The sequence below is a fragment of the Triturus cristatus genome, chromosome 9, assembly GCF_964204655.1.
Source record: "Triturus cristatus chromosome 9, aTriCri1.1, whole genome shotgun sequence".
In the NCBI taxonomy this organism is placed as follows: Eukaryota; Metazoa; Chordata; class Amphibia; order Caudata; family Salamandridae; genus Triturus; species Triturus cristatus.
The window spans coordinates 111,170,389-111,182,940 of NC_140592.1; positions in this window are offsets into that span (position 1 = coordinate 111,170,389).

Genomic DNA, 12,552 nt, shown 5'->3' on the forward strand with positions numbered 1-12,552 from the left:
CCAACAAAGTAGAAAAATAAAAGGCAGTGTATGTGACAGTTGTGTATAAATACCTATATATAAGACTCAGTGATTGAATGAGTGACTGTATGGATAACTGTATACTTATAATAGTGATTTTATAAGACACTAAGTATGAGTTACTATCTGTTTGAATAAATGAAGTGGTGTTTGTATAAGTGTGTAGCTGAGTAAATGTAAGTATGATGAATTGTTTGTATAAGTGAGTAGGGTGACTGCATAAGTGAGTAGGATGTGTGCTGGTGTGTAATGTTGATATAGGTGTATAAGTGCATTTGATAGTGTTCTATTGCTCATTGACAGCATGTATGAGTGAATCTATAGGTAAGTGATTAGATGTGTGTGTAGGTCTAGGAATCACTGAGTGGGTTTTTAGAAACTTGTATTGGTGTGTCAATGGTTTCAAAAATGGAATGTCTGTATTTTACAGTGAGTGATGAAAGGTTATACTAGTGTATGATGAGGTGTATCAGATTGTCACGTGGATTATATCATCAGTGATGTCATCAGCGATGTCATTTGAGATGTCATCAGTGATGTCACTGACCATGTCATGACTGATGTAATATGTGACATCATCAGCAGTGGATTGCGGGCGCGTGAGTTATAGTTAGCAGAACTAACTATAACGGAGGAACTTCAATGGTTTTGTACGAGTGAAATGTCCAGCTAACTATAACTGCCCTGAAACCTATGGTTTTTTTCAGTGAATTTCTAAGGTTTTTTAAATGCTAATTCCTAACTATAACATGTCTGAAACCTATGGTTTTTTTAGTGAATTTCGAAGGTTTCTTAAATGATAATTTTTAAATGTAATAATAGTTATACATATTTTTTATATTGATTTTCTACAGTTTTTAAACTGTTTCTTTTTACATATTTTATTTTGTAAATTACATTACATATTTTTAATATAAAATGGAAAAAAAGTTTTTTTAAATATTGAAACTGAAATATTGTTTTTTTTTGTTTTATATTTTTATTTTAATAAATGTATATTATTTTCTTCATTGGTTTTTTTTCCAATTTTTTTTGGAGTCGCGCATCCAATGTGTTCACACCAGGGGGCTGGGCTGGGAGTCGCGCACCCAGCGCGCTCACACCAGGGGGCCGCGCTGAGCGCCACGCTGGAGTCAGGACTTCAAACGTTTCCGTAAAAAAGGTTTTTGCTCCTAGCACTAATTTATATTCTCCCCGGGGACCCCATCCCCCGGGGCCTATACATAATGATGGAGACCCAATGCCCCCCGTGTGGAAAAGCAATCTAGTTTGCATTTTGAAAGAGAGAGCAGGTTTCCCTGCTCTCTCTTTCAAAATCCAAACCAAGTTTGCTATGGCAGGGCGGGAGCCACAAGGCTCCCGCCCTGCCACAGCAAACAGCAGTGTCCCGGGGGTGGGCACCCCGAGACACTGCAGGAGCCGGCCCTGGGGGGTGGCGGTCCCCAGGGCTATCTTTGACTCCAGGAGGGGGGCCGCGCGGCCCCCCTCCCACTTAATGCAAAGCCCCGGGGGTGGTGGTCCCCAGGGCTTGGGGGTCCATAACGGACGCCTATTTTGAATATTTAGTGCCCCGGAGAGGTGGCGGTCCCCAGGACATGTGGGGTAGCTTGAGCCCCCCACACAGGTTACATTTTTTTTTAAAGCCCCGGGGGTGGCGGTCCGCGGGGCTTGGGGGGTCTTAGAGGGCCCCAACTTTAAACTAACAAGCCCCGGGGCTGCGGGGGGGCCATGTGCCACCCCACAAATATTCATGCTTTGCCCCGGGGGTGGCGGTCCCTGGGGCAGTGTGGGGGGGATTGGGCCCCACCACACTTTTTGTTCACATGCCCCTGGTACCTGGCCCACCCGGGGGCTTTAATTAAACAAAGCGCAGGAGTCCGCGCTTCATTTTTTAAATTTTCGCGGCTGGATCAACGCACCCTGCGCGCATCATGGTGTTTTGAAAAAAAAAAGGGGGTTTTTAGCCCTAGAAGTCCTTCTAGGACCCCCTAAGCAGACCTTCGGGGTCAGGGTGTTTCAACCCTGCCCCCTCTTCTTGTTTTCCATCTTCATTTTATTGCTATCTTGTGCCTTGCTTCTACCGAGGCACAAGATGGCTGCCAACAGTTCGTGGTTTAGAGTGTTCACAGCCAATTAGAATGCAGCTTGTGATCGGCAGGGTGCGCGGTTCCTAATCTGTAGGGGGCGCGGGTCCTCCGTGGCCATAGATATCGAATCTTTTTTTAATTAGCATTTTCTCAGCAACTACTGAACGGATTTACACCATTTAACAAAAAGGGTTCTTTCTGAACCAAGAACTACTTCTTTGCCAAATTTGGGGTAATTCCGTTCAGCAGTTCGGGCTGTAGCCGTGTCTAAAGTTTCCTATGGAAAATTGCATGGGGAAACACGTTTTGGGACCCCCATTTTTTCTTGGCCCCCGCTTACCGAATCACCCCGAAACTTTCAGGATAGGAGCGGACCGGAGCACGCCATAAGTTTTGAAAATTTTGCGAAGATTCCTCAACCGGCGCCAAAGTTATTGGGAATAGAATGTTGCGAATTTCCTATGAAAAATAGGTCCTAACTATAACTACCTACTTGCGACCGCCAGTAGGTAATACACACACATATATACACACACACACAGACAGATATATATATATATATTCACTGAAAAAACCATAGGTTTCACACATGTTATAGTTAGCGGAAATTTTACTGATAAAAAACCAATGAAATTCCCCCGTTATAGTTAGTGCAGGAAACTATAACTCACGCGACCGCAATCCTCTGCTGATGCTAATACTGTATTTAGACACTTATTTGCCCATGTCTTCTTCCATAAATTTTTAGCTATACATATATTACAAATATTTTTTTTTCATAAAGACACATATGTCATCAGCAGAAGATTGCGGTCGTGTGAGTTATAGTTTCCTGCACTAACTATAATGGGGGAATTTCATTGGTTTTTTATCAGTAAAATTTCCGCTAACTATAACATGTGTGAAACCTATGGTTTTTTCAGTGAATTTGCAAGGTTTTTTAAATGCTAATTCCTAACTATAACGTGTGTGAAACCTATGGTTTTTTCAGTGAATTTGTACGGTTTTTTAAATGCTAAGTTACTTTACGCCATTCGTGGCGTGCGCGCCCACTTAACGCAGTTCGTTCCGTGCGCGCACGGTGAGCACGCGGTGCGCTTCGCGCACCGCGCGCCCACTTTACGCAGTTAGTGCCGTGCACGCACGGTGGGCACGCGGTGCGCTACGCGCACCGCGTGCCCACGTTACGCTAGATGGGCCATGTACGCACGATGCGCTTCGCGTACCGTGCGCACATGGAGGACATATTATGCGCTTCCTTGTGATAGGTAATCTGTTGAAATTTTTTTGGGAAATGCAGTGCTCTTATATGCCATGCACAAATGGTGGCCTTTGCACACGGGGTGGAGAGAGTGTGGATTTTTTTTTAAAAAAATTTTTGTACCGTACGCGTACGGTAAGCGTACGGTAAGCGTAATCGGCGAAATTTTCGAAAAATAAAAAATTACCGTTTTTTGCCTTGGGGGATCTTTGAAGACTCAACTAACATGGTTATGTGCATGGGCGCTGTCTAAACAGCCCCTTTATATGTTTTTGGCATTTGTTTATCAGCTCCCCCCTCAGAGTGCGAGAGAGAAAATGGTGGCCGCCACTTCCTGGTTTCGACCGATTCGAATGTTTACTAAGATCTAAGGGCCGATCAGAATTGCGCTCGCGCACGCCACCGTACGCGTACGGTAAGCGCACTGTAAGCGCACCGTAAGCTGGCTCAGATATATATATTGATTTAAAGGCTATTTTCTCAGAATCTACTGAACAGATTTACACCAAACCTACAAAAGGCACTTCCTTGACCTGAGGACTACCTCTCTGCCAAATTTCAAGTAATTCTGTTCAGCCGTTCGGGCTGTAGCTGTGTCTAAAGGTCCTATGGAAAAATGCATGGGAAAAACGCGTTTTGGGACCCCCCTTTTATCTCAGCCCCCGCTTGACGAATCCCCCCGAGACTTTCAGGGTAGGAGCGGAGCATAGCGCCCCACCTATTTTGAAAAATTCGCAAGGATTCGTCGACCGGCGCAAAAGTTATTCAAAATAGAATGTTGCGGATTTCCTATGGAAACGTGGTCCTAACTATAACTACCTACTGGCGACCGCCAGTAGGTAATATATATATATATATATATATATATATATATATATATGTACATATATATATATATATATATATATATATATATATATATATATATATACACATGCTTTATGTACTTGTGTGATGTAACATTCTTAATGTGATGTGGTGCACTAACAGTAAAGAAAGTGCATTCACTTTGTAATCTCAACATGTATATGTGTGTGCATAACTAATGTTTTAATTACAGTGACATTGAATTTCGGTTCCTATAAAGATCTGAATTTGTGTGGTTTTAATAATGATCTTAACTCATATATACTCATGCATTCCTTTGAGTAGTACTTTGAATTTATATTTTACTGTGCACGTATCAATAATCATGCATTTAAACATGCATTGAGATGCTTGTCTTGGTAACTGGACCAAAGGCCTTAAGTATTTGGATTTCTTAATGTTTAACCTTCAACATGAAACATGAACGTTTGGTTTGCATGCAGTGGTTTTCTCTACTCTGCAGGTGCAGTTGTTTGATCTTACAAATAGAAAAAGGCACATTGTGTGAGAGAAATAGTAAGGTTTCGGAGGAGTACTTTTAGCACGAAAGAGAAGCCTTAACAAAAAAGGGACGACTACTGTTTCTATGGAATTGGGAGACAGGAGGAATCGAAGGACGTTCTGATGTGCGGACCAAAGAAAAGGAGTTTCAAGAGTATTTGCCAAGGTTTACTGTGTGAAGGTGGAAAAAAATGAGACACGTGACATGGGATTCCCTAAGGCTCTTTTGTGAGGTTTAATTGGTGATCACACTTAAGCTAGGTTCAGATTCCCTTTAGGCTTTGAGAGGTACAGACCTCTTTGTTACATCTTTGTTGTGTGTCTTCATGCTATACAATATTCCTTTTCTTTAGAGAACTTTACAGAGGTTCTGCTATGCTGAAATCTTTCTCCTTTAATTGATCTTATTAGGGTTTCCTTGTCCAGTATTATTTAGAGTAGATTTAGGTTCGGAGATTTAGACTTTCCTCATGCATAACAGGCAAGAGGACCGCAAATCATATAAAGATCATCAGATCCTTTTCCTTATATTTTGCATTGCTATCACTGAATTCCTTGTATGCTTCATGTTAATGAGACTAAATTTTGTCAGACGATTTGGCCAGCCAGTAGTTATTCTGTACTTTCACAATATATTACTGAGACTTCTGTATATCAGTATGGCTTTCAATTTGTAATAAATCCATACTTAATCCTATTTTCCGACTCAGAGTTTTACTATGTGGCGAAATGGGTTACACTCTAATTGTTAACTTGTAGTTGATCCTAACTCTTTTTATTCCTCAGGCACCTAGAAAGTTCAATTGCAGAGAGCAAGGAAGAAGTTATAATTCATTGTTGCTTTGCGTTGGAGAAATCTTCATACATTTTGGTCAGTGCCTGTGGCAGAACTTGTGCCTGTGCATAAATGCCTATCAAACTATTGAAAGAAGAAACACCCTGTTGCAATATTGTAGGACAATATTTTCTACCATTTGGTCTTCATTGTGAATGATCTGGTCTGGTTGCATGATAGCAACCACAAGACTGGGTTTGTGTTGCTGGACCACTCTGTCATGGATCGCCTTTTGCCTGAACAACAAAACAAAATTAGTATCGCACCCACCCTTCCGCATGGTGGAATTTATTTTAGCCTGTGGAGTTCCATAGGGATTAGCACTCTCACCAGTCTTATTAATCTTCACCAAACTCAACCCAAAAGCAGCCTCATCGCGTTTTTGAATTCAGTACTCTTTTCTATGTGGACGATTACCAGCATCCTCTAAAATATAACCAAAATTCCTTTGATTCCATTGGGCACCTGCAAACCTGCCTGCTTCCCTTGCATACAATTATATCCTTCAAGTTTTGAAATTGAACAGGGACAAGACAGAAATCCTTTTAATGGGAAGCAACATAGAATGCTGGTCTCAGGAACCTTGGCCACTTCAGTTGGCCGGTTTTCCCTTCCCAGTGTTCACAGTAAAAACTTTTGATCTTCTATTTGGTCATGACTTATCATTTAGACCAAAAATTATAAATTTCTTGTCTACAGTTGAAGATGCTAAGAAACATTCTGTCTTTCTCTCCTCAAATAAACATGAACATGTGGTAGGGGCCCTGTGTGTTGGTGCATATCAACTAGTACAATGCTGTCTAACTGGGAATCCCAGAGCATGATATGGATAAGGTGCAATGACTCCAGACCATGGTAATTAGGCATGCATGTGGCCTTCAGAAATTTGATTATGTATCCCTATCCAGACGGACTCTAATGGCCTGATTTAGAATTCAGAGTATCTCTACTCTGAAGTTAGAGATGTCTGCTGGCTCAGCCAATATCTTTAGCCATTGACAAGAACCGCCATTATGGCAATCCCTATCTGTGAGTTAAAGGTTTGATGGACAGTTGCGTCAAAATAATGTTTTATCTTGTTTTGCATTTTCACAAACAAAATCCTAAAGCTGGATTTTGTTTTGGAATAACAACTAATGACCTCACACCATGGCCGTCTGCTAACATGGTGTGGGTTGGGATTTACATGTTTGTACTGCCCCTTACCGCCACACTTTTCACAGCAGTAAGGGAGAGTAAACACTGGACATTTGACCACCCACTCTAAAACAGATAGCCAGCGAATGGGCAAAGCTCTGACGGCCCTTACTCCAGCAGGCCATGAAGGAGATTGAGTAGTCCCTGTCGCTGACATACTTAAGTTCTGCCTGACTGTAAATCAGATGGGCAGACCTTCAGTTTGGCAGAGAGGGTACTCCATCATTGTTGGTGCATAGAATGGAAGTTGCATAAGCCCTGTAGGCAAGTGAGGTTCTTTATGTTGAAAGTTATCTGCTGCACTATTTACAAATCAGTAAACTTTGAAATGCAAGCAGTACACCATGTTAAACAAGGTAAAGGCTGAGCACAATTGCTGTGGGTTGCAGAGGTATGTTTGAAGTAGATTGTGGCTTAAACCCAAAGCCAGTTACAACAAAACCAGTGGGAAAAACCAACGCTTCCTTTGAAACTAGATTATCCACCACTGGATATCTGGGCACTCGTCCCTGTTAAATAGCTGTAATACTGTGCTATAAACACATTCTAAATAACAAGGACATGTATAAGGCATGGATGTTTATTTCCAGATCTTGATTGATGATTTTGAGGAGTTGAAGATTGTTCACTAATGTAGAAAGTAGGGGTGAGACACTTACTTGTGATTTAACTTCTACTGGATTTGTAAGCATGGTTGTGCACCCATTTCAGGAAAGACAGAAAGGTAAAATAGTGTTCAGCGTACTTTAACACACTATGCAGGGTTGTTCATAGGGCCTGGCAGAAGGTGTCTTATCAGTGGTAAAAGCACACCTGCCAACCTTTTGACTTAAAATCATGGGTCATGTGAAGTCTTTAAAAGCGTGTTCATTTGAAGGTGAATAGTATACAACTGTTTTTTTGGAGGATTAAAAAGGTGGTGACCACTTTAAAGTCTAAGAAGGCGTTTGGTTTGTTAGGTGGGTGAATACCAATAAAATAAAAAGAGGATAGCATCCACCAAATGTGGGTGATTTCACAGATATGCTATGTGTTCAGCATGTGATCAAACGTTATGTACATTTTATGCAGTTGTGACAGAACATTATACTTCAAGTCTACAAACCCTAAAGGACTATGTCATAATGACTGGATAATGTCATCAGTGATGTCATTTATCAATGATATTATTTGAGATGTTATCAGTGATGTCAACTATTATTTCATTTAACATATCATGTGGGATGTAATATGTGAAGTCATAAACAGTGCTTGGCGCGGGCGCAAGTCGTAGTTAGCTAAATAAACTATAACTTGTTAATTGCAGTCATTTTGTTTTTAAACATAATTCTTATCTCATTTCAAAATGTATTTAAAACTATAAAGTCAATATAACCTTTGGATTTCAGTGAATTTTTTTTTTTTTTAAAGTAAGCTAAGATTTTATTACTATACCTAACTATAACATCACTTTAAACTTTTTTACAGTGAATTTCACCTGCTGCACACTGCCTTCAGCCCGATGCAGAGAGAAATGGCTCGGGCCCAACCCGCTCTTGGGTGGCCAATCTCCTGCTGCGTATCACCTTCCGCCTGCACAAGAGCAGTTGGATGCGGGGTCTGGTCTATGATCAGATCCTTGTATTTTTGTTTTTAAATGCTTTTTGGCACTGTGGTACCTATAAGGGTACTGCAATGCAACAGTGGGTGAGGCGATGGGAACCACGCTACCAGCTGGTACTTTTGTACCTCCACCTCACTTTGTATTTTTGGTTTGGCATAACCCTGGGGGGCAGTCCTTTTTTTCAGGAATAGGGACCATGTCTATGGTTATTGTAAATGTTGATGCAACATTTTGTTCAGGGTCGTAGGTTGTAGCCAGCCACTCAGGGCATTCGGTGGTACTGGAGCCTCTCGCATCTGAGTTGGGGGAATGTTATCACTTCCCCTGGGATCACAGCTTACTGGAATTTGGACGCAGCTTTTACTCGTCTACCGATTTGTGCCTCGTCACCCTTCCCCCTCTTCTTTCATGCTGTGTCCCTCACCCTCCCCCTCCTCTTTCCCTCCTTCATTCGCTGTCTACTTCTCCTGCTCCTACCCCCTCCCCCCTGAATCGCTCTCTTGCCTACTTTTTCCCTTACGCATATGCCCTTATTGTTTGTCTCGACCGATCATGTAACTATGTAGCTATGCTCTAATAACTGTGTAACCTCTGTAACAATGTAACCTGCAACTATGGTCTGATACTCATGTAAAGCGCTCTGATAGCTCCGGGTCTAGCCAGCGCTATATAAAACCTTTCAAATAAATAAATAAAACTGGTACCAAATGGCAGACTGGAGAAAAAGCTCCTTTGGACAATCCAAAGAGCCTATTTTTACATTTTTGGTACCTCTGGACTTCCTTAGAACCAACCATCAGTATATACCTTACTTTTTCTCAGCGTTAACCTCTTCATGCTGAAACCAAGTGAACCTTTAAATGTTAATTTCTCAAAAACGGCTAACAGATTTACATCAATTCACACTTTCTGAGTAAATTTCTAACCTTTTGCCAAATTTCTGTGTGATGCTGTTCAGCTGCTTTTCTGTGTATCAGATATCAAAGATTCCTAGGGGAATTAGCACGGGAAATTACATTTTTGTGACCCCCTCCCCTTTTTCTTATCCCCGACTCGATGGATTAGCACAAAACGTTCAATGAAGGAGCCAGGGTGGATGAACTTTATTTTGGGAAATGTACCTGCAAATTCAGCAAAATGGTGCCATTGCAGAGCACATACACTAAGATATTATCTTATGATGTATGATCATTTCTGGAACCCATAGATATGTTTCTCCGATATATACTATGTAGATCATCTATCAATGAACTTCACATGCTATCTATTCTCTGTGGGCATTTACTATAATATGTTTCTATTGGTGGGAGAGTCAAGGAGGATTGCAGTTTTGAGGATGCTTGCACAATGCTACCTAATTATTACGAAAAAATAATTGGATAGTAATAATCGAATTGTCCCGTACTGGTGAATCTCCAATTTGGCGTAAAAACAAGATGAGGAAAATACATTTCATTAATGATCAAAGATCAAATGACCTTGGTCAAACTAAAGTGCATGTTACATTATAAAAAAAAAACAAGGTTCATTAGGATAAAAAGTTTCTCACAAATCCTAAAACATTTTAAACTGTAAGAATAAATTATATTTACAAAGGAAATAAAAATAGCAAGAAGGTTTTTCTACAATAAGATGGATCAACCCGTTTAGGAACACGAAACATGGAAGCAAATATTTCGAAAAACCGGTAAAAATGAATATGCACAGACAAAGGTAGTGGATTCAAATGGAGCAAAAGGGGAAGAATCAGGGATGTCATTTAGGGGTAGCCAGGGGTCGCAGTTGTGAACCCTGGCTTGCCCCTTGCGACCCATATCTCTGTCTTTGAGACATCTGCCCTCAAAGGTCGGAAAATCAGTGCCAGGAACACACTGGCAGCTCGATTTGTTTTAATTACACTAATAGTGAATAATGTCTCATTATTCACTATTAGTGTGATAAAAAAAAGTGGAGAACCATTAGCTGGAGTATGACCTGGAAGCAAAGGTATGTAAAATAAATGCTTGTAAATCTATGTTGTGTGCATGCTTGCGAATGAGTATGTGTTTACGTGAGAGAGTGCGTGTGAATGTGTGTGTGTATGTTGTATGTGTAAGTGTGTGTGTGTGTGAGTGAAATTGAAGCTCAAAGGGCGTGTGTTGTCACAACCTCTACCCCTGGTCAATTTGGTAAATTTACATTCATGGATAAAATTGATTAAAAAAACAGAAGAGGAAAGAGAGAGAAGGTCTAGTGATGCGGTTACAGCAGAAGAGCTATGAAAAGAAGGAGCGGGAGTATTAGGGAATGGGGTGAGGAGGGAGCATCTCCGCGCAAAACTATGGAGGGCAAAAGGCAGGAAGAAAGAGAGGAAGGCGGGAGGATAGGAAAACAGACATGTGTGACTTTGACAAAATAGAGACTGATGGTAATTATTTTAGAGATGAATGGAGTTGACCAGATTTGATTCAAAGCATGGTGAGTGCCATGCATTTTGAAAAATTTGCTGACGTGGATTCCTGGAAAATGTTTCTCCAAAACAGGTTTATACAAGCCTGTTTTTCAGCTAGATAGCATACATTCGTTTTGTTATCTTTCTAAGTCATCTCCTGTAAATCTAATCCAATTTGTTTTTCAGATCGCCATTTCATACTTGCTTTATGTTGCATTGTTATCGATTAACTGAATAACAATGACCTGACCATTTAGGTGGAGACAGAAGAAATGCGGACATCAGTAACAGGTAATACATTTCTCCGTGCCACATTTACAGCAACTATTAATAATGTAATATAATTTGAGTGATTGATATATTGCCTACATTTGTTTGCGCACCATTTACAAAAATACAAAGATGCTTTGGCTGCTAGTGTTTTGGTTTTGTAAATGCTTGTTTTGTATTTTATGGCTTGTGCAAAACTTTATTTTGAGGAAGCTGCTGGGCCTTTGTCAATAAAAAAACATAAACATTGACTAAAAGCAAAAATGTTTTTGAGTCACAAAAAGTATACATTGTTATAGTAGTACCTGGCGCCAAAGGGGTCCACTTTGTGTGTTTGTGCTCCTTTTGAAAAGGCAATATGATGTCACTCACAGTGAAGATAGCCAATGGATGAAGTGGGCTGACCCAGTACCTCGTGCTGTAGTGGTGGAAGAAACTAATTATTGACACAATACCAAATCAGTAGACAGCGCTTAATTTGCAAAAGAATAAGTTGTGGTGCCCAAAGTTTTGCTCAGAAGTCATTGGCCATCGCTATTGAAGGTTTAAGGGGGAGAAATACCAAGTTTGCGTAGTCTTGATTGCACCTAATGTCAATTTGATCCACCAACAGATACTTCCTGCCACTTTATCTCACACTTGCAGGTTCTTCTTCTCCCCTACTTTCTCCCTTTGCCACTGTTTTCTATCTTTCTCTTCTTCTTTCCACCTTTTGTGCTTTTTACTCTCTTGCCCTAGACCATAATCTGTTGAGGAAAAATAAGTGCCAGTCCTAGTGCTTAACTTGAGCCAGTGGTATCCGGTGCTTGGCACCGGCCCTTAATTGGCAGCACCGGCACCTATGACAGTCTGCCAAATGGTGGGCTGTTTGTCTGGTTTGGAGTGAGTACAACAACAGTTGTTTACTAATTCAATATACGCTAAAAATGACTATTACCTGCCGCCCGTTCTAATCTTATAGCTTTGTTTGGGGCCTGGAATAGTCTGAATTGTCAAACTCGTAGGAGGGTGATGGTCAGTAGCTGGTTTGGTACTGTAATGCCAGCGCTTGCAGGGGCAATTGGTGGTGTAGGATGCAGTGGCCTCCTGATGAGGGCCCTGGCACTTAATTTTTTACAAATTAAGCACTAGCCAGTCCCCAAACACGAGTGCTGGTGGGCTCCATCTGCAACCACCGGCTCAAATTAAGCACTGCTAGTAAATGAAATGACCTGGCAGAGAGGCCTATTAGTAAGTATGCTCTACATATCATTTTAGTAAAATGAAATAGTCTTGGCTAATGTCAGCCATAAAAAGTCTATTGGTCAAATGTACTTTTTTTCATCGTGATTTGTAGATTCTGATCGTACCTATTTATAAATACAAGAGGGAAGCAAGAAAGAAAAACTGGGATGCTTACACTGTGAAATCGTCATTTTAGATGCAGAAAATGCAGACATGGAGTATTTTCCAGTAGTTGAATTCTCCAATTGGGTGATG